The sequence below is a fragment of the Odocoileus virginianus genome, chromosome 1 (genome assembly GCF_023699985.2).
Source record: "Odocoileus virginianus isolate 20LAN1187 ecotype Illinois chromosome 1, Ovbor_1.2, whole genome shotgun sequence".
Classification (NCBI taxonomy): Eukaryota; Metazoa; Chordata; class Mammalia; order Artiodactyla; family Cervidae; genus Odocoileus; species Odocoileus virginianus.
Window position 1 is genome coordinate 16,940,154 of NC_069674.1, and position 27,089 is coordinate 16,967,242.

The 27,089-nt window shown below is 45.2% G+C and overlaps 1 protein-coding gene across 9 annotated transcripts in view; it reads left to right on the plus strand.

Moving 5' to 3' along the window:
• DGKI (diacylglycerol kinase iota) overlaps nt 1-27,089 on the plus strand; it is a 502,817-nt gene that overhangs the window by 81,642 nt on the left and 394,086 nt on the right. The gene's annotated exons all lie outside the window — the stretch shown is intronic.

Below are 27,089 nucleotides of genomic sequence, written 5' to 3' on the forward strand. Positions count from 1 at the left end.
TGCATCAGGTGGCCAAAGTATTGGAGTTTCAGCTTCACCATCAGTCCTTCCAATGAATATTTAGGACTGATTTCCTTTAGGATGGACTGGTTTGATCTCCTTATAGTCCAAGGGACTCTCAAGAGTCGTCTTCAACACCACAGTTCAAAAGCATCAATTCTTTGGTGCTCAGCTTTCTTTATAGCCCAATTTGTACATCCATACAAGACTACTGGAAAAATAATAGCTTTGTTAGACTAAAATTTGCTTAATTTTGTACAAAAAGTCTTTTTGGCTTAATTTTGTGGATTTGTGATGTCCGCAGCACCAAAAATATCTGCAATAGATATGATGCATATCACACAATATGAACCTTTTTTCCCACAAACTAGTAGGTAAATACTTTATTAGGGATTTAAGAAAATGCTTTGTATAAAAATGAATGAACATGATTTCAAAGATAAAATATAAACTCAGATAGGAAATAAAAAGCAGAATTATTCGGGACTTCCCTGGTGGTCCAGTGGTTAAGATTCTGTGCTTCCACTGCAGAGGGCACAGGTTTGATCTCTAGTCAGGGAATTAACATCCCACATGCTGTGTGATGCAGAAAAAATGGATCAGAATTATACCAAAATAGAAATTGATGATCATATAGATTCAACTTCTATGTATTTCATTCAACAATTGCCTTAAGTGAATGGAGTATGTAACTGTCTATGTTTTATTAATTCACCCCAAGACTATAAGACGATATTAAATTCTAAATACATAAGCAAACCTTAAATACTCCTAAAATATGTTGCTAAAATCCACCTGGGTATAACTAATTACTTTTTAAAGTGACTAGTTTTTATTAACCAGTGAATGGTACTGCTTTCATCTTCACTGACTGATTAGAACTACTTCTTTAAAATTTTTCTTCATTGAAATACAGTTGATTTACAATATTGTGCATGTAATTTCTACTGTATAGCAAAATGATTCAGTTATTATATACAAATATATATGTGTGTGTGTGTGTAGGCTTCCTAGGTGGCTCAGTGGGTGAAGAATCTGCCTGCAGTGCAGGAGACAAAGAGATGTGGGTTTGATCCCTAGGTGGGGAAGATCCCCTGGAGAAGGGCATGGCAACCCACTCCAGTATTCTTGCCTGGAGAATCCCATGGACGGAGGAGCCTGGTGGGCTACAGCCCACAGGGTTGCAGAGAGTTGGACACGACTGAAGTGACTGACCATGTGCACACATGTGCATGTTATTTATATATATATGTGTGTATACATATATAACACATTCTTTTTCATGTTGTATTCCATTATGGTTTACTGTAGGATATTGAATAACGTTCCCTGTGCTGTACAGTAGGACCTTGTTGTTTACCCATTCTATGTATAATAGTTTGCATCTGCTAATCCAGAACTCCCAGTCCATCTCTCCCCCATGTCCCCTCCACCTTGGCAACCATAAGTAAGTCTGTAGGGTAATTCTTCATAGCTCGCTTTGGTTGAGATAGCTGTTACTTTAGCTTCAGATTTTCAGGAACATTTGGGGTCAATATCTTTTTGTAGCACTTCATCCTCAGCTGCTGTAGTTGGATTCTACCTGAAGTGGAGTTGGTCTGCTGTATTTATCGTAACATGCTCTGGCTTTTCCTGCGTCTGCTCTTATTTCTCCCTTGAAAGTGGCAGAAGCAGAAAGCGTGACTATTATCATGTAGTATGGCTCCATAATCAGCGTGATGAATCCCTATGTATAAATGCTTTCTTTTCTCAGCTTTTCCTGACCCACTTTCCATTTTTTAAAGAAGACAAAATTGTCTTTCTGTTCCTCCTGACTTCTTCAGAAATCTCTTACAGTAACTGGTATTTTCATCTTCTGGCACCTCTAACGATTACAGCGTGCCTCTCGGGTAGAATACAGAGTGCCCACATGTCATGTTATAAAACAAGTACTTTTCTGCAAGAGTTAGTTTCTCTGATGAAACCACCATATAGATCATTTAATAGAAAACTCAGAAGATTTGAGAGCACAATTTAACAGCCATTCAGTCAAGCCACAGCAATTTCTTTTGTCCCTTCGTGTAAAGGAGGGCTGGAGAAAGATTTGGCTTGGGAGTTGGAAGACAGGAAGACAAGACTTGGGTCTTAGGAGGGAGGGGAGAAAACTCAAGATACCTGGGTGCATCAGAGTGCAGCAGGGTTCTACCTGGATGGGCAAGTGGGGGAGGTGGGCTGTGCACCAAGTCTGGTTGCCTCCCTTTCTCCTAGGACATGGCCTTCGCTTACTTTTTGTTTGAAGCAGCTGGAAGGATGTTTTTTGTTGTTCTGAGTCAGTGCTTAGCTTTTGAAAAAGCAGCTTGGGGAGAGTCATCTATTGTCATCCCTTCTGGGTTTTAGCTCAGTGTGATAAGGTCACTTAAACATGTGTGTGTTTTAAATGGCTATGAAAATAAACTACTCATGTTCACGTGTCTCGCCTCCTCCCCACTGTTGAGCCCTGTGAAGGATGCAGAGAACAGCAACTTTCAGTTCTTCTAGCTGTTCATTCTGGTGTTTGTTTTCCTCTTCATTTTTTAACACTTTGTTTGTGCTACTGTTACTTGATTTGCCCTTTGAAGATGTTATTATACATTATAGTACTGGCTTTGTTCTATGGATGATAAGGTTTGAGACTAACATCCCTGGGTCCCATCTATCATGCTTATTTACATCAAAGTGTTGGGTTAAATTTAATAATTATACTATTTGTTGTTGTTTAGTCACTAAATCGTGTCTTACTCTTTTGTGACCCCATGGATTGTAGCCTGCCAGGCTCCTCTGTCCATAGGATTTCTCAGGCAAGAATACTGGAATGGGTTGCCATTTCCTCCTTCAGGGGATCTTCCTAATCTTCCAGGGATCGAACCTACGTCTCCTGCATTAGCAGGTGGATTCTTTACCAAGGAGCCAGGAGGGAAGCCCATACTATTTATACTGTTATGTTATTTAATACTGTAAATAATAGCTGACATGTTGGGCACTTTGTAAATGCAAGACACCTGTTAAGAGCTTTAGACACATCATAACTTACCTTTATAGCAACAGTATCAAGTAGGTACTGTTATTTTTTTCTATTATGCAGATGTGGACATTGAGAAACAGGCTAAGTAACTTTTTCATAGTCATACAGGTTGTAGTCGGTAGATTTCAGATGAAAGGAAATCTGGCTCTAGAATCTGCTTTAAAAATTCTTTTTTGTTGGAGTACAATTGGTTTATAATGTTGTGTTAGTTTCAGGTGCAGTGAAGTGATTCAGTTATACATATGCATGTATCTACTCTTGTTTTTCTTTTTTATATTCTTTTCCTTTATAAGTCATTACAGGGTACTGGGTAGAGTTCCCTGTGCTATACGGTAGGTTGTTATTAGTTTCCTATTTTACATAGAGTAGGCCATAGATGGGGGCTTCCCTGGTGGCTCAGTGGTAAAGAATCTGCCTGCCAACACAGGAGACTTAGTTTCCATCCCTGTGTCGGAAAGATCCCCTGGAGAAGGAAGTAGCAACCCCCTCCAGTGTTCTTGCCTGGAAAATCCCATGGACAGAGGAGACCAGTGGGCTACAGTCCACTGGGTTGTGAAAGAGTTGGACATAACTTAGCAACTAAACAACAGGAAGTGCGTACATGTCAGTCCCAATCTCCCAACTTATCACTGCTCCCTTATCCCCTGGTAACCATGTTTTATTTTCTACATCTGTGATAGAATCTGCTTTTCATTACATACTCTAAGTTACTGTGATTTTGTGCATACTGTTCATAAAGGAGTCATATGTGCACTACCACTTTTTTTCTTTGATTTTAATTACTGTCATTTCCTTCTTTTCACTTGTCACTTTCTTTCTTTCTTCTTTTCTTTTCGGAGCCCCTGATACCTGGAAGTTGGGTGCCTTGAATTGATCTTCCCTTTTACCTTTATCTTCATTATCTTTTGGCCTGCATTTTGGGAGACTGCCTGAATTTTATCTTTTAACTCTTCTATTGACTTTTTCTTCTGTGATGTTTTTAAATCCCAAGAACTATTTATTCGGGACACACCCCTTTGTTTGTTTGTTTGTTTGTTTGTTTTCAGGTCCTTCTTCCTGACTGTCTGCTGTGGTCCTGTCTTGTGTATTAGTGATCTCCTTTGTCAGGAGATCTGTGGTACTTCACAGGTCACATAGATGGGGGGCTCTGAGGAGCTGATGGGATGCACTCTGCGGGGGGCCCAGGCTCTCCAGTTAGCAGGTCTCACTGTCACATGATCTGGGATCTGCTGATCTGTCCAGTTGAAGGATCCCCAGTTACCATCACCTGGAAGCCTTTCCCATGGGCTGGTCAGATTAGCCAACATAGAATCTTCCAGACTTGTTCATGGGCACATGTGCCTGCTACAGGTGTTGTGGGAGCCAAGCTTGGGGCCACAGACAGAGAGATCTCCTCATGGGTGTTGACTTTCAATTCTCCCTTTTCAGACTCACGTTTACCACTGCACCATCCTCACATTCACACCAGCCCTCCCCACTTGTACCCCTGGTACCTGAAGACCCTCTTTTAATTTCTCTAGAAGGAGAATCTCACGTCTCCTGCACTATGGGGGAAGGCATGTTCTCATGTTGAGTGCAGGTCAGGCGGGCTGTCTGCACCTTGCAGGACTTCCACGGGACCACTTCTCATCGCTGAGCCTTGCTGAGGGCTCCAGTACGGACTGTCATCTTTCCTTGGCTTTGCCCTTTGAGAGTTTTAGCTTTGTTCTCATAGGTTGGTAATGACCTGTTTGTGCAGTGTCAGTCTTCTGGAAGACAGGTGACATTTCCTTCTTTCTATTATCACTTCTCCCTTTCTCTTTGTCCTTGTGGAACTTCACTTTTTAAATTTAATTACTCTCTTTACAGTGCATTTTGGGAAGGGAGCAGAGATAAACACCATGTTAATATGGCATGCTTAATGGAAGCCTGATTATATCACTGTTGAAAACATTTCTTTTCCGGAGTTTGCTTCTTCTTCCTATTAGGCTAGAACATCCTGCAGAGCAACAGGGTGGGTCCCTGTTCTTCCTGCTGGAGCCTCCCTGAGGTAGCCCTTTCTTTCTTTTCTCTCAACCTTCTGTATTCCTGTCTTTATCTGTAAATGAAAAGGACTGATTGTCAGGATTGAGGAACTAGATTTGACATTCAGGGACACCTGTGTTCATCCAGGCTTCTTTTGGCTTTTTGCTTTCAGGCATGGTCTCTGAAAACCTTTCTATGTCACAATGAAATACAAATGCCTGATATCAGCTTAAGGTCTAAGTGTAACTTCTCTTAGGAACAAGGATAAGGCTTTGGGAATGAAACTCTAATAAAGACTTTTTTCTTCTTAGCTGGTTGGAAGGCCAAACTGCTTTGGGGCTTAAGGGACTTTCTGGTGGTGGTGGTGGTTTAGTTGCTAAGTTGTGTCTGACTCTTGGGACCCCATGGACTGTAGCCCACCAGGCTCCTCTGTCCATGGGATTCTCCAGGCAAGAATACTGGAGTGGGTTGCCATTTCCTTCTCCATAAGGGCCTTTCTGGAAACCTCCATATCACACTCTGCCTGTCCTTAGAGTTGGCCCAGGCCTGAGGACAACTTGGCTGAATCACTTAGTCATGGTGTGATTTAGGGCCTGATTGCCAGGAAGACCTTTGTGTTCACGTCTCACTGCAGAGGGCTGGGGTGGGATGGTTGTAAACTCTGGCAAGGGCATGCTTTCGGCAGGAATGCCCAGTGGAGGACTGTGATCACACAGACAGGACAAGAAGTGTCACTGGTAAAATCATTTTGAGATTCCCAGTTCTTGGACTTGCCCTGGGCAGTCACCTTGCCAGCAGGTTGGAAGAAGATGCGGGAGGCCTGTGTATATCAAACTTTAAACAGATGCAAAGCTGGAAAGAATGGTCAATGTAATCATTGACAAAAACCCGTCTCAAAATGATCTAAATACACTGGAATGCTGAGTTAAAAATAAGCAGATGACGTTGCAAAGAGATAAATGGAAAATGTTATTTGGGAGTTTAAAAAAATCGATGGTGATAATGGGAGGGAAAAAAATTTACTGGCAGTAGTTCTGGTAGAGAAAAGACATTTAGGTTTTATTTGAGTAAAAGCTCAATATAAGCTGCTAAATCTGGGGAAGCAACTAAAAAGTGACATTAATGGAACCATAATGTATTGATCCTGGGAGGTAACACCCTGTTCAATGGTTAGACTCACCTGAAGGCTTGTGTTTGTTTATCTTTTATTCAGTTCAGTTCAGTTCAGTTGCTCAGTCGTGTCCAACTCTTTGCGACCCCATGAATCACAGCAAGCCAGGCCTCCCTGTCCATCACCAACTCCCGTAGTTCACCCAAACTCATGTATCTTTTATTAGATGGAGCAAAATGAGAGTTTGCCAGAGAAGGGGCAATTAGCAAAGGGCCTGAGGGTCTGGAAGCAGCATCTCGGGAGAAGCCATATATGGAACTGGTATTTAGATGGGAAACTGTCTTCTACTTGTTAGCCGTGAAACTTTAGGCGAGTCACTACCTGTTCCTCAGTGGCAGTGTGTGTGCAATGGAGAGAGGGGAGCATTTCTATGTGAGGTGAGGAGGGGAGCATGGCAGGAAGTGCTGGATGATGAGATGGGAGAGAAAGGATGTGGGGTGGGGGGAGACTGTGACTGTCTCAGGGTGAGGAATCTGAAGTTTATCCTGTGCTGTTGGTAGATTGTGTGGTCACTCTTATTATCTTCCAAATCGGGACATTGATAGCCAAAGGGGGTGCTTGTTAAATACACCAGGACAATAGATGTAAAACGGGACTGTGGCTGGTACCCCAGGCACACCTGGAGGAGAGACCATCCTTGTCATGGGTGACAAGGAAAATGGAGAGGAAAACGGCCTTTCGGGTGGTAAGGGACCTGCCCTTGGAGGCACTTCGAACTTGGATGTACTTCTGTTATGGACCAGCATGTCTGCCGTGGGTGGAAGTGAACTAAATGCACTTTTAAGAACTTATTAACCACTGCTGCAAGTGATGCTCTGTTGGGGGTATCTGAAACAAGTTAAACAAAAACCATCCTGGCTTTCCCCAAATTCTTTAGATGTGCATATTTAGCAAAAAGTTGGGGGAAAGTTCCTTCTGAATTATGAAACTAAAGTGTGAAAGTCTGTTCACTGGGAACAATAATTCTAGTGTCCTTCGGGGAGCACCTTAAAAGTACTGATTCCCGGGGTGCCACCCTGAACTTGTGTAGTCAGGACAGGGGCGGGGCATCTTAAGAAACGTGAGCTCTGCTAGGATGACACCATCCATATCGGAGCTGAGCAGCAAAACACATTTATTAAATACTTGCTGGACCCGTGCTAGGACCCCATCAGAGTCGACCCAGGAGCCCTCAATTGGCACCTTTAGAGGCTTAAAAATCAACGTTTTGATGATAATATAAACACAGAGCAAATGCCGAATCGAGTAGATGGCCGGTCACTTATTTAGAGCTCTGGTCTGCAGACTGCTCTGTCCTTCTGGTCAGACATATCACAGCACACTTCTATCATTGTTACATGAGGCTGACAGCTGCTTCGTGGTGGGTGGAGGCCTTCCGGGGATCAGGGGCAGACAGCACGCGTGTTGTGCCAGCCGTTCCCATGGAGAAGAGTAGCTCCTCTCGGATAGGCAGGTCCCTGAAAGTAAACACCCCTGCAGATCAGGGAGGAGCCCTTCTCTCCCCTCTGACTTCCCTCCCACTCCCACTGAGTCACCGTTGTGCCCAGGAAACAGTCAGTGGGCCTCGTGACATGTAAGGGTCCCCTAGTCCAGGGGCTCCCGAAACAGAGATGCTAAGTGATCCTCTCTTGTGGGACAGTGGCTCTTCTCAGGAAGGAAGAAGTCTGCCCTGTGAGAATGGGTGACCCCAGACCTGAGAATTCTGTGCTTTCTAGTTTTCCAAATGGAAGGATTTTATCTTGGAGGCAAGAGGGAAGTGTGAAAGGGGATTCGAGAAAAAGGTTAAATTTACTGAAAAAATACAATTCCCATGAAAAGCAGATCAAAATTCTTGGGCTAATTATAATATAGTTTCTATTTCAGAGGACTAAAAAATAAGTGCTATTTTTTTCTTGAAACTTGAATCCACCTCAACAACCAATAGTCATGTAGAAAGGTTTAAGAATCAAGGGTGCCTCCCAGGTGATGACTGAGCAGCTGACTCCTATGACGACTCATGTTCCTTCCTCTCTTCCATGATTTAACCCACCCAAGTCCGATTTGAGCCCAGTAAGAAGTGAGGTCATTGAAGGCCTGCACACCTTGTGTAAGAGCTAATATACATTTCAGCTGTTTCCGTGTCTACAACCAGAAACAGGAAGCAAAAAATCATAACAGGAGTCGAAAGCCAAGAAAGATTTGAGTGTTTCCATTACAGTTGTTCCTTAGAATGCCTCCAGATATGGGGGGCCCAGTATATGGGGGCATGCACATGGAAAACCAGTTGACAATAGAAGGCTAGTTGATAGAGGCCATCAATGGCAGGGAATGGAGAGAAGGGCTATGTATTTTCTGGTTGAAATAAGAATTAAGTGCAGCAGGATTTGCCCGCTGCCTAGAAACTATACCCAGTTCATCTTCTCTTTAAATTCTTGGCTTCTAGGCCATATCTGAGAGCTCTTGGCAAGGTCTGACCCTAACAGGTCTGCTTCTGCCAATGCCTCACTCTGTTCTAGGTTGTCTCTCTTTTTTTTTTTTTTTGCTTTATTTTCTACAGAGCATCTTTGCTTTCCCATGATTCAAGAGGGCATCCTTTACTCTTGTAGTCACACAATGTGAAACTCACATCGAATGTATAAGGAGGGTAAGATTTATAAGCAGTTTTCAACAGCTCTTATAGGGGAATCCTGCATCGAAGTGCTTGATTGATTTAATTCGTCCTACCACTGGATTCCTGACATTATTCTGGACTGTCTTATCAGGGATCCCATGCTAAAAATTGCTCATAATAGATTGAGGGAAAAAAAGCCTAATGGCAGTTTCAGTAACAGGTACTATTTACAGGTGCCTTTGTATGAACACATTGATATCCTTTTTGGGGGCTGCACGTGGTCTTTGTTGTGGCACTGGGCTTCTCTCAAGTTGCAGTGCAAGGGGCTGCTGAGTGCTTGCGCTCAGTAGATGCTGGGTGCAGGCTTAATTGCCCTACAGCATGCGGGATCTCAGTTCCTTGACCAGGAGTTGAACACATGTCCTCTGCGTTGGAAGGCAGATCCTAACTATTGGATCCACCAGGGAAGTCCCTAACACATTGGTATCTTTAAACTCTTCCGAAAACGGCATTATTGTTGTTCTTGTTTTGAATTGAGGCTCATAGAGGGTAATAGTCTTGCCCAGGGGTGCAAAGCTACTAGATAATAAAGCTTGGATTCTTAGTTTTGGTCTTTCTGACTCCAGAACCTGTGTGTGTACCTCTCTGAAAAAAATCAATAAATGACTTATTTGTCCAGGTCTTTAAAGGACATGGCAAGAATACACCCCCCAGTGACCATAGGAAAAAGCTAGTCTTAGTTCTGTTTTTTTCAAATTCTCTCCAGATGAGGAAGGCGTAAGCAGACACCGGCCTGAGCTACATGATTCAAGCCCTGTGGCCTCGATGAATTACATTCTAGGTTACAGAGAGAAGCTATTGAATTACAATTTAGAATCTTCAGAGAATCGTGGATAACAAATGGGACAGGAGCTGGAAAGCTGAGATAGGCAAACATTTTCTAGGTTTTGAAAAATGGGAGGACGATAGCTGAGAGAGCCTGAAATCATTTCCATAAAGCATTCTTGAACAGGTTATGAAACAGACAATTTGTGAGTGCTTGGATAGGAAAACTGAGTGGTCCCTAAGTGCAAATATCGGCTCACTGAGAATATCTTGCCTGAATAGCATAATTTCTTTTCAAGAAAGTTCAAAGTTGCGAAGACTTAAGAAAGTAAATACAGCGGATATATCTGCGCTTCAGCAAGATGTTTGGTAGTGTCTGTGTCAGTTCTCTTTCCACCCAGAGCTTCCTGGACAATATCAATAAATGCGAGCTGTATAAAAGGACGATCAGATAGCATCACCCCTGTTTGAATGACTTCTCCAGGGTCCTTACAGCCAATACCTGACCTGCACGCAGACAGATTTCTCCCGTGGGCTCTGCATTGAAACTTTTGATCATAACTTAGATGAGGATAAAAAGAACATGGAGAGCGAAATTTTACGTGCTCTGAAGTTAGGAGGGATAATGAGGACTTCGGTTGAAATAAGGTTTCAGAGAGATCCGAATGGTTGAGAGAATGGAGCTAAGTCCTATTGAGATCATTCTTTGCCACTCCCTCAACAATATAAAGTTCCCTGGTTGCCAGGAGTTGGACTGGTTGTTGGGTTTGGAAATCACAGCCTGTAGAAGGAGAATAAGAAGCAGACAGTGTCTTTAGTGGGGGGTTGATGAGGGTAAGCCAGGATGCTGGAGGGGCCCAGAGGAGATGAACTTCATGAAGGCCTGGGGTGGATGGGGGTGAGGAGAACTATTGAACCAAGCACAGCCTCCTGGAGAAGGCGCTCTTTGAACAGTTTTGAAGAATGAGAAGGAGTTGGCTGTGTGGTCATTGTTGGGCTGAGGGGTTTCACATTTAGGGAGAAGCATTTAAAATGGTGCAGTGACCAGGAGCAGTGGGACTGGGTGTTAGACATCATGAAAAGCCAGTTGATAGTGGCCATCAGTGGCGGGAGACTGGAACAGAGAGGTGTGTTATGTACTTGCCTCACTTTTTTGTCCCCTGTTGCTGGATTATAGAATATGAGAGACCTTAGGAATTCTCTGAAGAAGAACAGCTGTAACAAAGGCACACTCTATGATCTTAGCGTCCAGCCTTTTCCAAACTCCCTGACCATGACAATCACTGGTCACTTGTTAAAAATGCTATCTCTCTTGGAGATCTGATTTCTGTTAGAGTGGGACACATGTATTTATTTTTTTTAAAAACAGTTAAGTTTGGGAAATACTGCTAAAGGTCATGATGAGCTATTTAAGATTTAATACAAGGAAGAAACACTTCTATTGGCATTAAAATGGGTTGTTCTGGCAACAGTGAAAGGAATGATTTCGGAGGGGTTGCTGTTGTCCAGTCGCTAAGTTGTGTCAAACTCTTTGTGACCCCATGGACTGCAGCATGCCAGGTTTCCCTGTCCTTCGCTATCTCCTAGAGTTTACTCAAACTTCAGTCCATTGAGTCAGTGATGCCATCCAACCATCTCATCCTCTGTCATCCCCTTCACCTCCCGCCTTCAGTCTTTCCCAGCATCAGCGTCTTTTCCAGTGAGTCAGTTCTTCCCATCAGGTGGCCAAAGTAGTGGAGCTTCAGCTTCAGCATCAGTCCTTCTGATGAATATTCAGGGTTGATTCCCTTTAGGATTGACTTGTTTGATCTCCTTGCAGTCCACGCGATTCTTAAGAGTCTTCTCCAGCACCATAATTCAAAAGCATCCCACTTGAGAGGGGTAAATACTTTTGATAATCTAGGCCTGAAATAATGAGTCCCTAGAAAAGGTCATTAAAAGTAGACAGTTTAGATGGGCTTGTGAGAGACTGAAGTAAAGGTAATTGGATTTGCTTCTTACCTGGATGGAGGGGATGAGGAAAACCACTTTTCTGGCTTGGGCTCCTGCGTGCTGTCATTCACTGGGCTAGGATACGGTAGACAGAGAGTTCTGCTTTGATTAAACTGATTTCAAGTTGCCTATGAAATATCCAGGTGGGGATACCCAGGTAGATAGATATATAGGTCTGGTATCTAGCAGAGAAGTTTGGCTGAACACAGAGATTTGATGCTTGACCTTGCACCATGGCGGTTAACACCTTGGATATAACTGAGTTTGCATAGGGATCATGTCTAAAGTCAGAAGAGCAGAGGTCCAGAGCAGAACTCTGAGTCATTCAGAAAGCTAGTGAGGTATTCACAGAGGAATAGGGGAAGGAGGGGATGAAGGAAAAAGTGGGAGTGGGCTTCAAGAAGAGGATGGGCAGCAACTCTGAATGCTGCGAGGGCTTCAGGTAATAGCAGTCAACAGTGATTATTCAAGTGCTTTCTATGAATGGACACTACCTGGTTGTTTTACATGTATTGCCTCATTTAATCATCATCATAACTCAATGAGGTGGGTATTGTTACTGTGTTGTTTGGTCACTAAGCTGGGTTCCTCTGTCCATGAGATTCTCTAGGCAAGGGTAGTGGAGTGAGTTGCCATGCCCTTCTCCAGGGGATCTTCCCAACCCAGGGACTGAACCCACATTTCCTGCATCTCCTGCACTGCAGGTGAATTCTTTACCCACTGGAGCCACCTGGGAAACCCACTAACATAAGAAACTTATGCAAAAGACTATCTCACATAATCACAGGATTCAGGATAGATAATATCAACCTTGTGGGGCCAAGGTGATTAAGCAAGGCTTACCCACAGCTAATTATTTTTATGAAATCCAATAAGGACTTCTGAATCCAGTGTCAGAAAATGGAAGAAAAAAATAGGTGGAGTTAGGAGTTGCTTTGGTGCTTCTCCTGAAGATAACTGTCATATATTCTAGAAGTTTTCCTATCCACATCTCCTCCCACCTCATTCATGTCTCCTGCATTGCAGGCAGATTTTCTTTACCACTGAGCCACCAGGGAAGCCCTGGGGAATGGTTAATACCGCAGTGAAACCAGAAGAAACTGAGGCAACAGAGCTGAATAACTTGGTTAACACCATCCAGCTGATAAATGCTAGGGCCAAAGTTGAAAATCAGTAAAAGGACTCTGGAGTCCTGTGTATTAACTATCACAACCACTTTGTTAGCCATCGCTTCCTTGTTAGGAAGTGCAAGGACTGAAAGACTAAAGAGTTTCCACTGAGTTTGACAATAGAAAAGTCCTTCATAACCTGGGCTCTGCTGGTCCTGGAGGAAACCGTTGTTCGTGGGTTGAATGCAAAGCAGGAAGGGGAGATGGCTTTCTAAAAGGAGGACGAGTGGGCAGGAGTTAGAGGGTAATATGAGGTCGGAAGGGAATTTTGTCTTAAGATGGGAAATTGTGTTTACATGCTGAGGGGAAAGAGTAAGTAGAAGGAAATTGGTTTAAGATTAAGGAGACTGAGGAAATGTTGGTTGAATTAAGAGTTCTCATCACAAAAACAGAAGAAAGAAACAATAGAAAAATGCAACTATGTGAGCTGATGGCTGTGCTGATTAGCTTGATAGTGGTGATTATTTCAGAATGTATATATGTATCAGAACATCTAGTTGTACTTTTAAAATATATACAATTTTTGCTTGTCAGTTACACCTCCATGAAGTTGAAAAAAGAGACCCCTAAGGCGGCAGGAGATTACAGAATCCAGGGCAGCCTGAATGGCATTGGCCTGGACCAGAGAAGGAGTTGTCATCCCTGTAACCTGGAGGGATGAGGGATGTGATGTGAGGATGTGGAAGGGAGGTGAGGGGCAGTCTGTTTAAAATAGGGCACAAGGTCTTATTCTGGGCACCACTTGCTGGGTGCACTGGCAGTCAGCCAATCTCAGCAGGCCTGTCAACCAACTTTTCTAGACACCAGCCCCTTTTTGTCAACCCACTGAACTCATTGCTTCTGGCTTCTTTTCCTCCTTTCCTGCTTTACTTCTAGAATTTGTGTAGAACCTTCATTTTCAGTCACTGGTTATTTCTGTCATGAGTGGTGCTTTTCCATTTAGGAGCATGAAAGAAAACCCTCCTGGGTAAGATCTGGTGGGCTGGAGGGGTGGGAAGGGAGCAGCTGGTCACTGCCCATTCCTTTCATCCCCGAGGAGAAGGACCTGACCTGAGGATGGCGAGGGAGGGAGGGAGGGAAGCCCAGGAGGACACGGAGCTGGGGCCACTAGGAGATAGGCTGGAGGGAAGAAGTCAGCCTGTTTAACAAGCAAAGCAGACAAAGATTAGGGTAACCATGGCAACAGGCTCCCGGCTGAGGCACTCAGGATTTGGGGAGGAGGCAGGGAGGTGGAAGGAGTTGGCTGGGTATGAGCCCAGAGTTTTAGAAAATGCCATGCTCCCTTCAGGGCTTCTTGGCTGTTACAGAAATCACCATAGTCACCAAGAGAACCTGGAAGGGAAAAGAGGTGGGGTGGGGCCAGCTGATTCAGGGAAAGGGAGTCAGACCCCTGAGGACAAGCAAGGATCTGGCTGGGGGTACAGAAGAAGACTGGGAGTGGTCAGCTTAGAGTGTGTGTGTGTGTGTGTGTGTGTGTGTGTATGTGTGTGTGTGTGTGTTGGTGAGTTCATATTAATGCAGCCTTTTGGCCCAGCCTAGGCCTGTAATTACCTAAGGATTCCTTGAAAGTCTTTTGTCCTAATGTGTCCAGCCACTTTCTAGCTGCTTGAGACTCTGTCATGTCCAATGCAGATTTTTTTTTTCACTGTTCACAATTTCTTTTGTTGGAGGATAATTGCTTTCTGCGCTGTGTTAACACATGCTGTGTTAGTTTCTGCAGTACTGTGAAGTGAATCAGTTATATGTATACTTATATCCAGTCCACCTCGAACCTCCATCTCACCTGCCCCCCATCCCGGTCCTCTAGATCATCACAGAGCACTGAGCTGAGCTCCCTGTCCCCCTGGCTCCCCTCTTAGCTCTCTGTTTTACACATGGTGGTGTATACGGGCTTTCCTGGTGGCTCAGGTGGTAAAGAATCCACCTGCATTGCAGGAGACCCAGGTTCAATCCTTGGGTTGGGAAGATCCCCTGGAGAAGGGAACGGCCACCAACTCCAGTATCCTTGCCTGGAGGACTCCATGGACAGAGGAACCTGGTGGGACACAGTCCATGGGGTCACAAAGAGGTGGACACGGCTGAGCGACTGACACAGTGTGTACTTAGCAATCCTAGTCTCCCAATTCGTCCCACCCTCTCCTTTCCCCCTGTGTCTACATGTCCCTTCTCCACGGCTACGTCTCTATTCCTGCCCTGAAAATTGTTTCATCTGTATCATTTTTCTGGATTCCATGAATTTTTTAAAAAAATATGTGAATGCAGCTGTCCCTTTCTGAATAGGATCAGAACACCTAAATAGGAAAGGTAAGAAATTGTCATGACTACAAGTGAGGCCTATAGCTTAACTATCTCCTCATCACACCCCGTGTGGTCTCAGAAACATGGTACCAGGACCTCTGCTGGGGAGGGACCTCTCAGATCTCCTCTCTGTCTAACAAAGCACATTGCAAATAGGACTTTGAGAGTCCACTCCCGTCCTCCCTTTCTAACAGACTTCCTTCCAAGCTCTCTGTATGGAAACTCATGCTGGACTCATCCCTGGGATGGGTGGTGGCCCAAGTACATAGTGAACCTCAGGGAGATCTGAGAGTTCCAAGCCTCACTCAGGCACTTTTAGAATCATGTTGTTGTCACAGACTTGACTTTCACAGACAGTGTCACTAGCAAGATTTTGCAGTTTTTATTGGGTAGGTGGTAGTAAAGTGGATTTCTATCTATTTTTAAATCTCTTTACCTCCAAACAACCAGGTATAGTTCTAGCTATTGGGAAAAGAAGGTTCTTTTGCACAAAGGATAGTTGAAACAAGAGGTATGGGACTTGAGCTCATTGTTCCAAGCTGTAATAAATAGCTGTGAAAAGAAAAAAGGTAATGAGGACTGACGTCCCCAGGAGGCGAGATCTATCTCCAGGCAGAGAGAGGATATGCACAATTCTTCAGTTTTGCAATAAACCTAAAACTCTTTTTTTAAAACTGACATCTGCCAGAAGAGGATATCTTGTTCTTCTCAGCTATGTTATCACTCTTAAGCATGTAGATCTGTCCATCAGTGATGCAGAGTTCCCAGAGCCCCAGGGAAGCAGGCTCTACATTGAGATCGTGTTGGTTTAGAGAGATTTTCTGAGCCAGTGACTTCATTCTGGCTTCATGTCATCAGTACCAACCAGAGGGGATAAAACCATGTGCAGCTGTACCCCACATTTGTGGGAAAACAAGGAAGACCCAGATATAAAATGAGGTCGGGCAATTCCTTTTAAGTGGGAACTGCATTAGGAAAATTCAAGGGGATTTGGGGAGGAATCCCCAAATGGAGAAATGGTTCTACAGTTGAGTATGAAACAGCTTGATTTACTCACATGGTCACCTCTTGCAAGGAAACCATCTCATTGCACAGGCGTACATGCACATACAACCCCCCACACAACATCCACATGTGTAAGTGCCCACCTATCAACCCAGATGCAAACAGGAGATTCAGCTTTACTCATTTCATGTACTAGTTCATTAATTCATCTCACAGGCATTTACTGAACATTTACTGTGGCTGGATCCTGTTCTAGACCAAGAGGAGGAACACAGAAGTGGGTAAGACATTGTTTCTGCCCTCCAAGAGTTTATAGTTAGCTGGCAAGAAGGCTATGTGAACACACATTGGATTATCAGATGGTGGATGCTGTCATAGATGGATCGTTGTGCGAGTGGTAGGAAGGATGACAGCTCTCTCCAGAGTGAGAGGACAGGAGACTGAGGAAGATGGATTAGACTGCTTGTGCTGCCATCACAAAACACCATAGACTGGGTGACTTCAGCCACAGAAATTTATTTTGTCATAGTTCTGGAGGTTGGAAAACCCAAGACGATGGTTCCAGTAGGGTCAAGAGCTCTCCTCCTGACTTGCAGAAAAGACCTTCTTGCAGTGGTCTTTTCTCAGTGTGTGCACACGATGGGAGGTGGGGAGGAGAGAGAGAGTTCCCTTGTACCTCTTCCTTTTAATTTTATGGGATCATGGGCCCCACTTTTACTATCTCCTGCATGCATGCTAAGTCACTTCAGTCGTGTCTGACTCTTTGAGACCCTATGGACTGGAGCCTGCCCAGCTCCTCTGTCCATGGGATTCTCCAGGCAAGAATACTGGAGTGGGTTGCCATGCCCTTTTCCAGGGAATCTTCCCCACCCAGAATCGAGTCCATGTCTCTTGCATCTGCTGCACCAGCAAGTGGATTCTTTACCACTAGCGCCACCTAGGAGGCCCTTTATGACCTCACCAAACCTTAATTAGGGCTTCCCTGGTGGCTCAGAGGGTAAAGTGTCTGCCTGCAATGCGGGAGACCTGGGTTCGATCCCTGGGAGGGGAAGATCCCCTGGAGAAGGAAATGGCAACCCACTCCAGTATTCTTGCCTGGAAAACCCCATGGACAGAGGAGCCTGGTGGGCTACAGTCCATGGAGTTGCAAAGAGTCAGACACGACTGAGCGACTTCACTTTCTTTCACTTCAACCTTAATTACTTTCTTAAAGGCCCCATCTCCAAATATATGCATGCTGAGAGTCAGGCCTTCTGCATATGAATTTGGTCCATAACAGATGGCTTCATGAAGCAGATGACAATTGAAATATATCGTAAAGAGTTAGTTAAAGGAGAGGTGGATGCATTCCTTCCCCTCAAAAAGAATAGACGGGAAGGGATGGAGGAGCTTTCTGCCTTTCAGTTCAGTTCAGTCGCTCAGTCATGTCTAATTCTTTGTGACCCCATGGGCTGTAGCATGCCAGGCCTCCCTGTCCATCACCAACTCCCAGAACTTACTCAAACTCATATCCATCGAGCTAGTGATGCCATCCAACCATCTCATCCTCTGTCTTCCCCTTCTCTTCCTGTCTTCAATCTTTCCTAGCGTCAGGGTCTTTTCCAATGTCAGTTCTTCACGTCAGATGGCCAAAGTATTGGAGTTTCTGCCTTTGGGAGACCACAGCTAACTTAGGAAAGCTAGCAGGTGGGAGGGAAATGTGAGAAGGGACATATACAAGAGCTTCGGTTTACTTTGTAGTTGGTGTGGAACCACTGGTTAATCTTATAGCAGGAGCGGCGTGTTCAGCAGGAAGAGCCGGGTTGTCAGGCCATGTCCTAGACCAGCCTGGCAGCTGCAGAAGGGGAGAGGGAGTTGGCTGGGTTTAGTGTCTAGATGCAGACAAGGAAGAAGAGAGGAGCATCAGCCTGATTTCTAGTTCTTGGATTGAATGATTTGTTCTCCTAGAAAGCCCAAGTCGGGGGACTGATAGTGGTAGTTTTGGACATGTTGAACTCCAGTTGTTCCCTTCTAGCTGTCCGGAGAAAGGTCTCAGACAGAGATGGACAGTTAGGTCTCCTCATTGCAGGGGAGTTGCTCCAGCATGCAGTGGGTGACTTCTAGGGAAATCATGGAAGGAAGAGAGGAAGACTGAGCACACATTCCCAAGAGTTAAGGGAGGAGATGAGAAGCCTGGGAAGGAGAGGGGATCGAAATAGCAGGAGTGAATCATGTAGGGAAGTCAGAGGAGGAAACTGTGGTCAAGAGAAGGAGGCGGTTATCCGAGATGGTAGCTGCAGATGGTACTGAGAGGTTGGTAGAGTCTCGCCTTTAGAGTCTCGCTTTGTAATAGAGTCACAGAAGGGTTGACTTTGGTGGGAGGTTTCCCCAGAGTGGGGAGGAGAAACCTGTGGACCTCCTGGGTGAAGTGTTAAATGGGAGTGAAAGAGAGTGTTGGTACCCAGGAAAGGGAGGTTGGGAGAGTCAGAGGGCAGCTCCCCTTCCTCTGAGATCCTGGAAGGAGGTTTATTGATGAACTCCAGAAAAGCAAGAAATACAAAGGGGAGATATTTAAAGTAAAGAAATAAACAAGCAGGTTATATATACAGAAACATGTCCAAAATATAGGGAGCCCACATGTTTGAGAGAGAAAGAAGCTAGGTAGATGGATTCGACTGAGAGGAGGGGAAAACTGAAGGAGGGTGGGTTGTGAGAAAGGGAAGAGAGGGGGGAGGGGAGGAGAGAGATGTTGAGCAAATAGTCTTATGAACACTATATCAATCAGCTCAAATCTACTCAATGTAGTTTCTGAGGGAAGTTCATTTTAGAATTGAAATTTAAATAATAATAGAAAAAAAACCTCCGCAAGTCTGAATACCTAGTCTTTCAGATCGTAGAGACGGATGAAGTTAAATAGCTCTTTTAAGAGCAGCACTACATGGAAAATAACTAGGTTTACCCAGCTAAGTTTAGCATATAAAGCCCTCGACTGAATGGCTTCTTTGTCAACCTCAGGCTGGAGGAGTTCAATTCCTTTTTATTTGGTGAATTCCTTAATTGGATTTTGTTTGCCGATCTTACTTTCTCACATTGTAAGGTTTTAATAAATCATTATAATCATTCCCTTATGTCTTGCAAAAATAACCTTTCTGATGGCTCCCGAATGATTTTTTTCTTCCCCCCTGTGTTTGCATCATGGGATTATTAGTGTAGCTTTCAGATGAATCAGAGAAGGGCTGTGCAGCCGAGGGTGAATTTCCATTGTCTCCTAGGTGTGAACTCAGGGCAAGTTAACCGGGAGCCCTGAGGTCGTGCTTGACGGGGAGGGCACAGCCGGTCTTGGCGTTATTATCTCCTGTCTGGGTTACTGATGAGATGCTCTGTTTGGAAACAGGCGAGAGATCTCCTATCTGCTTGGCTATTAAGGTCTCTGCAGGAAACAGGTTTATTAGTGATGTATGTACGCTGGGGACCCTTTTGCGTCCTTGGCTCTGATGCTATTCTGCCACTTATTGTTGGTAACTGACTGGGTTGAGGAAGAACTTCTGCTTTTGTTTGACTGCAGTGCTTGGTGAATGTCTGGCTCAAAATACGCCTCTCCTACAAACCTTCCCCGATGGACCTCCCTTCGTAAGGCTGAGGGGCTCTCTTGGTCATGCGTTTAGGAACTGGACCGTGGACCCAAGCCTTTCCCTTCACATTTCCAGTGTTTTCCAGCTTGCTGCTTTGCTTGTCAACCCCAACACTTGGAGTTTATACGGTTCGCTTCTGCGAGCCTGAAGTATAGTGATTTCTTAGAGTGATTGCAGTTGGTTGTGTCTCTCTCTAGTTTCTGTCCACTTTCTTTTTCATCTGCTGTTTTCCAGGACACTTCTGTGAAGGGGGCCAGGAGAAGGGTGACTTTCCCCAGGGCCTGACAGCTTTCACGGCCGGAGCTTTGGGGGAGCTGGGGTTACTGTGGAGGATGGGCAGTCATAGGATTTTTCAGACTAGACTTGTTTATTTGGCAGTTCAATGCCCTCAGAGAATTAAGAGCATTCAGGCTGATTTGTTTCCAGTTTGTTCCGTGAGTGAGTAACCAAGACAAAGATCTCAATATAGACACAGAAGTAATACTAAAGCCTGAAAAGCATCATACTCTTGTTTCATTCTCTGCCCCTCTTCTCTGTCAATGTCAACCATCATGAAGCCAAATGAAAAAAACATAGGCTTGGATAGGAAGGCAACCCCCTTCATCGGATCCCTGCCTTGGACCGGCTCCCTCATTCGGTGGTGAATCCTTAGGAGGAAGTGTTGTGAAAGGCCTTGCATCTTTACCATTTTCCCATTTATATTTCTACTTCGAATAGGTTTTAGCTACTTGAGACAAAAGGATTGTTTTTTAAAAAAGCTTTTAGAATGTTTAATTGGAGGATCATTGCTTTCCAGTGTTGTATTGGTTTCTGCCATATATCAGTATGAATCAGTCATAAGTGTACACATGTCCCCGCTTCCTGAACGTCCCTCCCACCTCCCACCCCATCCCACCCCTCCCCACCCCTTTATGTTTTCACAGAGTGCTGGGTTGAGCTCCCCACGTCATATAGCCAATTCCCACGGGCTGTCTATCTGTTTTACATAAGGTAATATATGTATTTCCATACTACTCCCTCAATCATCCCACGCTCTCCTTCCATCCCTGGGTCCACAAGTCTCTTCTCTACGGCTGTGTCTCTACTGCTGCTCTTCAGATAGGTTCATCAGTACCGTTTTTCTAGATTCCATGTATATGCATTAATGTATGATATTTGTTCTTCTCCTTCTGACTTACTTCACTCAGTATAACAGGCTCTATGTTCAGCTGCTTCACTAGAGTTGACCCAAATTTGTTCCTTTTTTGTGGCTGAGTAATAGTCCATTGGATATCTGTACCACAACCTCTTTATCCATTCATCTGTTGGTGGACATCATGTTGCTTCCATGTCTTGCTTATTATAAATAATGCTGCAGTGAACACTGGGGTACATGTGTCTGAGACAAAAGCATTCTCGCTTAATGTCTCACGAGCCTGGAGACCTTAGTTTATGCTCCCTCTTTGTATCTGCAGCATCTGACCTGCCCCTTATTTATATCCACCTAGGTGCCAGTTGGGCTTCCCTGGCAGCTCAGGCAGTAAAGAATCTGCCTGCAAGGCAGGAGACCCATGTTTGATCCCTGGGTTAGGCAGATCCCATGGAGAAGGAAATGGCAACCCACTCCAGTATTCTAGCCTGAAAAAGCCCATGGACAGAGGCATCTGCCAGGCTACAGCCCGTGGGGTCACAAAGAGTCGGACACGACCGAGCCACTAACACACACTAGGTGCCAATTACACATGGATTTCCTCACGTGAGTGGCTGTATATGAAAACCTGGAACAAGAAATGCCCTCGAGCAAAATATAGAAATGAAGTGCCTAAAACATGAAGAGAAAAGGGATAATACGAGAGGAGAAGGAAAATGTTTCAAAGTATGTGTCGCTTGAGCATTCCTGCTGCCTCTGTCAAACAAGCCTCAAACTGCCGGCACGTGTGATATTTTTACTTTTGCTCCCAATGGGAGCGGCGTCATCGGCCCGCCCTCCGCTGTCTGTGGAAGCTGCTGGCGCGATCGAAGCCAGCTCTCCCGGGGACCCGGGGGAAGCTGCCGCCTCCTGCTTCTGCTTCTGCTTCTGCCTCCTTTGCTCAAAAGTTGGCAAATGCTGGTCATGTCGTGGGTCTATTTATAGTAGGCACACGTCTAACCACCTTGTTCTTTTCTTAGCATCCGCTTGACATGCTATCAATTATCCATGAGGTGAATGACAACACTGGGGAAGTTATTTGAGGCAGGTGCCCTGAGGTGAGAGAGAGGGGGCGGAGGTCACCCGGGGACAGGTCCAGATGAAAAGGGTAAAATAGACATTTCTTGCTGCATGGAGGCCAGAGAAGGATTCCAGATGGCTGGAGGGGTGGATCCGGAGCTGGTTGGCCAGCAGACTCCTGCCCCCCCACTCTTTTTTTTTACCTGTGCCTGCTTACGTAGGAGAAGCCCTTTTGGAAAAATGCGAGTTGCAGCGTGTGAAGACGGTGATCTCTGGGCTGAAGAGGTCATTTTTGTTATCCTCTCAAAGCCACAGGATGTGTGGAGATGAGGCCCAATTAGGGAGCTCCTGGGAGAGGGAATGGCGGAGGTGGGAGGAGGACGGGGGTTGGCCTGGACCCCCTCCCTCCACTGTGAGCATCTCTGGTGGGAGTGAGGCAGAATCAGGGGTGTGCCAGGGTGGGGGGTAGCTGTTCCCTCTGGACCCACAAGGATGCTGGCCCTTTCTGCCCCCTTCTCTTCCTCCTTCTTCCCCCCATCCTCTCCTCCTCTTCCTCCCTCATCTCTTCCCCTCCCCTTCCCCTTCTCTCCCTCCTCTAAAAAAAAAAAAAAAACTGTAACAGAAACATCCATTATCCCATTTCAGTGTGACCGGCTGCCCTGGTATCATTTTCTCCTTTATCTGCCAGCCATTTGGCTGATGGAACCTGCTGCCAGAGCTGCTGTACCATACCGACGCCGATGTCACTGTTGTCTTAGCCCCAGAAATGGAATTGCTGGTGAAGGTGGTGGGACAGGGACTCCTCCCTGCCCTGTAGCCTCTTGGGACCACCTTCCAGGCCCCACAGCCTCTGTACACTTCAGACCGTGAAGTGAGGGAGAGGAAGACGGAGCTTGACTCAGAACCGAAAGCGCAGGCACTGAACATTCTCCCGGCTTTGCCTCTGGTGTGAACGGGCGCCGACCTCACACCCAGTCCTGTCTTAAGTTTTCTTCACTCACCCTCGTCCCCCCACTTCTCCTGCATTCCTTTCGGCAATGAGGAACTAAACTGTCCCCTGGATGTGTGTGTGTGTGTGTGTGTGTGTGCGTGCAGACGGCGTGGGGACAGGGTGGCTGGGTCCTGGAAGCCTTGGAATTCTTCCTGAGTGTGTGTGGTGGGTGCTCCGGCAGCCGCGGGCAGGCTGTCCCAGGGATCCGGGCTCCGAGGCTTTTCCACGCGCCCAGCTAATCCACTTTCTGGGCCAGTGTCTAGCGCCTGAGAACGTCTGGGTCTGAGTGGCCTGCTGCCGTTCATACCGGCTTCAGGCTCCTGGCGATCAGTCTGTGGCCTCGGTTATCTTTTGGCACAGCCAGCCTGTCTTTTCCTTTCTCCTCTTCTCACTCCTCAGACGGCTCAAGTTTAACTTTATTATTTAGGGACTCATCGGGAGGGGGAGATGATAACTCTGAAGTAGAGCACCAAGCTTCCAGGCCAGTGATGTGTGTGTGTGTATGTGTGTGCCCGAGCACCTGAGAACACACGTGTGAGTCCAAGAGTGCTCCTGGCTGTCTTGGAATGATGAATCCCACGTGGATGGGTCGCTTTCATCGAAGCTGCAGGAACCAAAACAGGTGTCCAGGGCCAGGGTCAGAGTCCTCAGATGGCTGGTGAGTAAAGAGGAACTTCCCACCTTCCGTAGCAGAAAAATATAGTCGATAAATATTAGACCCTCCTATTCCTTCTTCACGGACTGAAGTTTGTGAATGAGGCCACCCCTGTTTACACCTTTGTGGGGATCATGAGATCTGGTTTTTCTTTTCTCTTTGTGTGGATTATATTATTCTTGAGTGATGGGAGTTTGCCACCCACCATTTTTATAATTTGGCCACATCTTCCTCTTTATTTTCCCCCAGCTTCTATTATTCAGGGAGTAATCTCTTTGGAACAGGTTAGGGGAAGTTTCTTATGGGGATACGTTTTGGAAGTAGCTGGGTTTTTAGTCCAAGTTATTGTGGTAGGACTTATGATTTTGAAACACGGGGATAGATTGTATGTGGTTACATATTAAAGGCATATGTCATATGTCCATAGTATTAAATACAGTTAAATGATTGACTAGTGCCCAGACATGGTCAATAAACTGAAAGATGTTGCTTTAGTTTATCTCTTCATTAGCATCATGTTATTATTGTTCATTTTTTTAACTTGCTCCTTAAGGGTCCTTATAGGATCAAATGTTTCTCAATAAGACTGGCAAGATGACAATAAATTGTTCTTATGTTTATTTTTTGTGGTTCCAAAATTTAATTCAGAGGTTGCAAAGCTATAGCCCACAGGTCATTCTGGCCTGGTTTGTAAATAAAGTTTTATTGATACATGGACATGCTCATGTATGCAAAAATGAATTGTCTATGGCTGTTTTTGTAGAACAACTGCAGAGTTAAGTAGTTGTGACAGAGACTCCACAAAGCCCACAAAGCCTAAAAAGTTAATTTTGACCATCAACATACATAGGTTGTCACGGTCTGGTTTGATTTCCTCATTTCCTTTATTGTTGTTTCCTTTACCTACTTTGAAAAGGTCTGCAGTGATACTAAGTATTTAGGGGATCTTTAATGAAAGTATGAGCATTACCAATGCTCAAGGAGATTCTAAAGCAATTGGACAAGGGAGAGAGAGAGTCACCTAAAACAAGTATGGAACACATATGATAAAAATGTATGAAAGATGCCCAAATATTTACAGTGCCATCCCCCTAAGTCCACATGAAGCCTGTCGGGTGGAATGAGAGACCTTCAGTAGGTGGGAATGTGGTCCTATTCTCAGAGGGTTAACTGTCAGTGGGAGAAATCTGATAAAATAACTAGGTCTGACAGGTTTTCATAAGGGGCTGTGTAAAATACATACTGTTTTGGTGTTCAGAAGAGACAAAACGACTTTTCTAGAGCAGTCTAGGAGGTAGGAACTTTGGGGTGGAAATTAAATGATTGGGAGGCCTGCTCCCTGTAATAGTGAGGGAGACCTTTATCTGCAGCCTCCAGTTCTTCACCAAAGTAGACCTTCGCGTCTGTTGTTGAGGGAGGCTTGCTTTCTCCAGAGGAAGCATAGGAGGAGCCTTAACCACTTAACTGGTGTGAGATTCACAGTTCTAATAGATTCCGAGATGTCCTGTTTCGGACCTTAAATAGGAACAAAATTGTAAATTAAAACCCAAGTGAGTCTGGAACTAGGAGTGGCATTTAGAGATCACCTATTGATGTCCCACTCATTTTACAGCTGAAGAAGTCGGGGCCCAGACATCTAGTTATTTGTATAAAATTATCTCTGGAAACTAGGACTTCTGACCACCTGATCTTTATTAAACTTTACTAGCTTATTTTTTTTCTCATATTTTAAGTCAGATTTTCTGTGGATGGGGAGAACATCTCAGAAATATCAGCATAAAGTCTTTCGTTGTCTCAAAGACCTTCATTAACATGCCTGTCCTTTCCTTGATCCTCCAGGATCCCCAAGGGTCACAGATGACGGAGTGAAATATTGACAAACTCCCGAGGACTGACCTTCTCCTGGCTGCCCGGTGTGACTGCCTGTGGCGGCAGACCTTCCAGGGCTGGCTGGGCGGGGCGCTCTGCTCTTTTTGGAGTGCCCGCTGTATTTCTGCAGTTGCTGAGCGGAGCCTAGAACACCAGTGTTAGGGTGTGGGAGCGGAGGAGGGAGTGGATAGATGAGCAAATGACAGACAGTTAACAAGTTGGGGGGTTTGAACTTCCCTTTAACTGCCAGTGAGTAATCATTTGTTCATTCATTCTGTGTTTATCAAGTACCTGCAATGTTCCAGACTTTGCCCCTCGCACATGGGATGCAGCAGAGATTTAAAACAGACAAGGGGCTGCCCCGTGGGGGTCTCACATCTCAGGTGTGTGTGCTTCACCAGGGGAGAGGGTGTTTTCCAAGGGAGCAACTTGGGGCCTGGACCTGGAGCAGGGAGGCCCGGGTCCGAGCTCCCGTACCACCTGCCACTCCTTTTCTCATAGCCGAAACCCTGACTTTGTAGTACGTTCCCCCAAGTTCCTCTTGGACTAGGGCCCCTTCCTCAGCCTCACCGAGGCTTGCCTTCTATGCTGCCTCTTCTGATTGTGCTGACCTGGTTCTGCCGTCACGATCTGTCCTGTTGCTTCTTGCTGGGGCTCCGCTCTGCCAGTGCTATGTCCTGGCGCTGGCCCCTGCTCTCCCGTGACACTGTGTTCTCCTCCATGTCTTTCCACCTCCTGCCTGGCCCCACTGATCCAGATTCAGCTCGGGATCATGAGTCCCACCCAAGGACCCCTTCACTGCTGTGAACAGCCCCACCCCCGCTTTGTCTGGATCGGGAACTTTCCACTCCTTTGATGATGTAACAGAGTTTCACAGGCACTGTTCTAGGCAGAGACAAAATGATGAAGACCATGTCCCTCTTTTCATAGCTCTTAGATTTTCAGGTATGGAATCAGATGGGATTTTGGCCAACCTCACAGACCCTGATTCCTCATATGCAGAATGATAAGTTGGGAATTGATGAACTTTAACATCTCATTTTAGCTCAAACATCAATTCTATGAAATTTCTCCTTTTCAGTCTCTTTTCCCCGCCTCCCTCCCACAGCTTTTGCCTATCATTGAATGATTATTATTATTTAGCTGAAGTTATAAAAACAGCCAGGGTTATTTAAGCAACCAAAAAGAAGTTGAGAGAGAAGGAGAGAGAAAATAAGAATTCTTTAGACTCTGGATAAGATGGGCCAAGTGAGTCCTTTGAAGTCTTTGCTGCCTGTGAGCCTGAAGTTTGGCAGTGGTTTGACAGGAGACCTTGCTTGGGGAAAGTTAAGTGTCCACAGAAATGATAGCAAATATAAGAGCTGAGGAAAGGGGAGAGGAAGGGCAGAGAGCAGCATAATCCTGCCTCTGACTTTAGTGTTCTCTTGTGTGCTTTTCAAATGGAGGAACAAAGAATAGGTATTTTATGATTTGAGCATGGAAGGACAGAAGGCAGAGAAGCTGTTTTCATGTATCTTACATGAAGTTGGGAGTCTTGTTTTACGAGTTTGTTGATAATAGAATGCTAGAGTCGGAAAAGGTGATTCCATTCATATTTGATGATCATGTTGTGGATATGGCAGCCATACATCCCAGTGGCAAATAGTGTATTCCGACTCCATAAATAATTCTGTAGTCATAA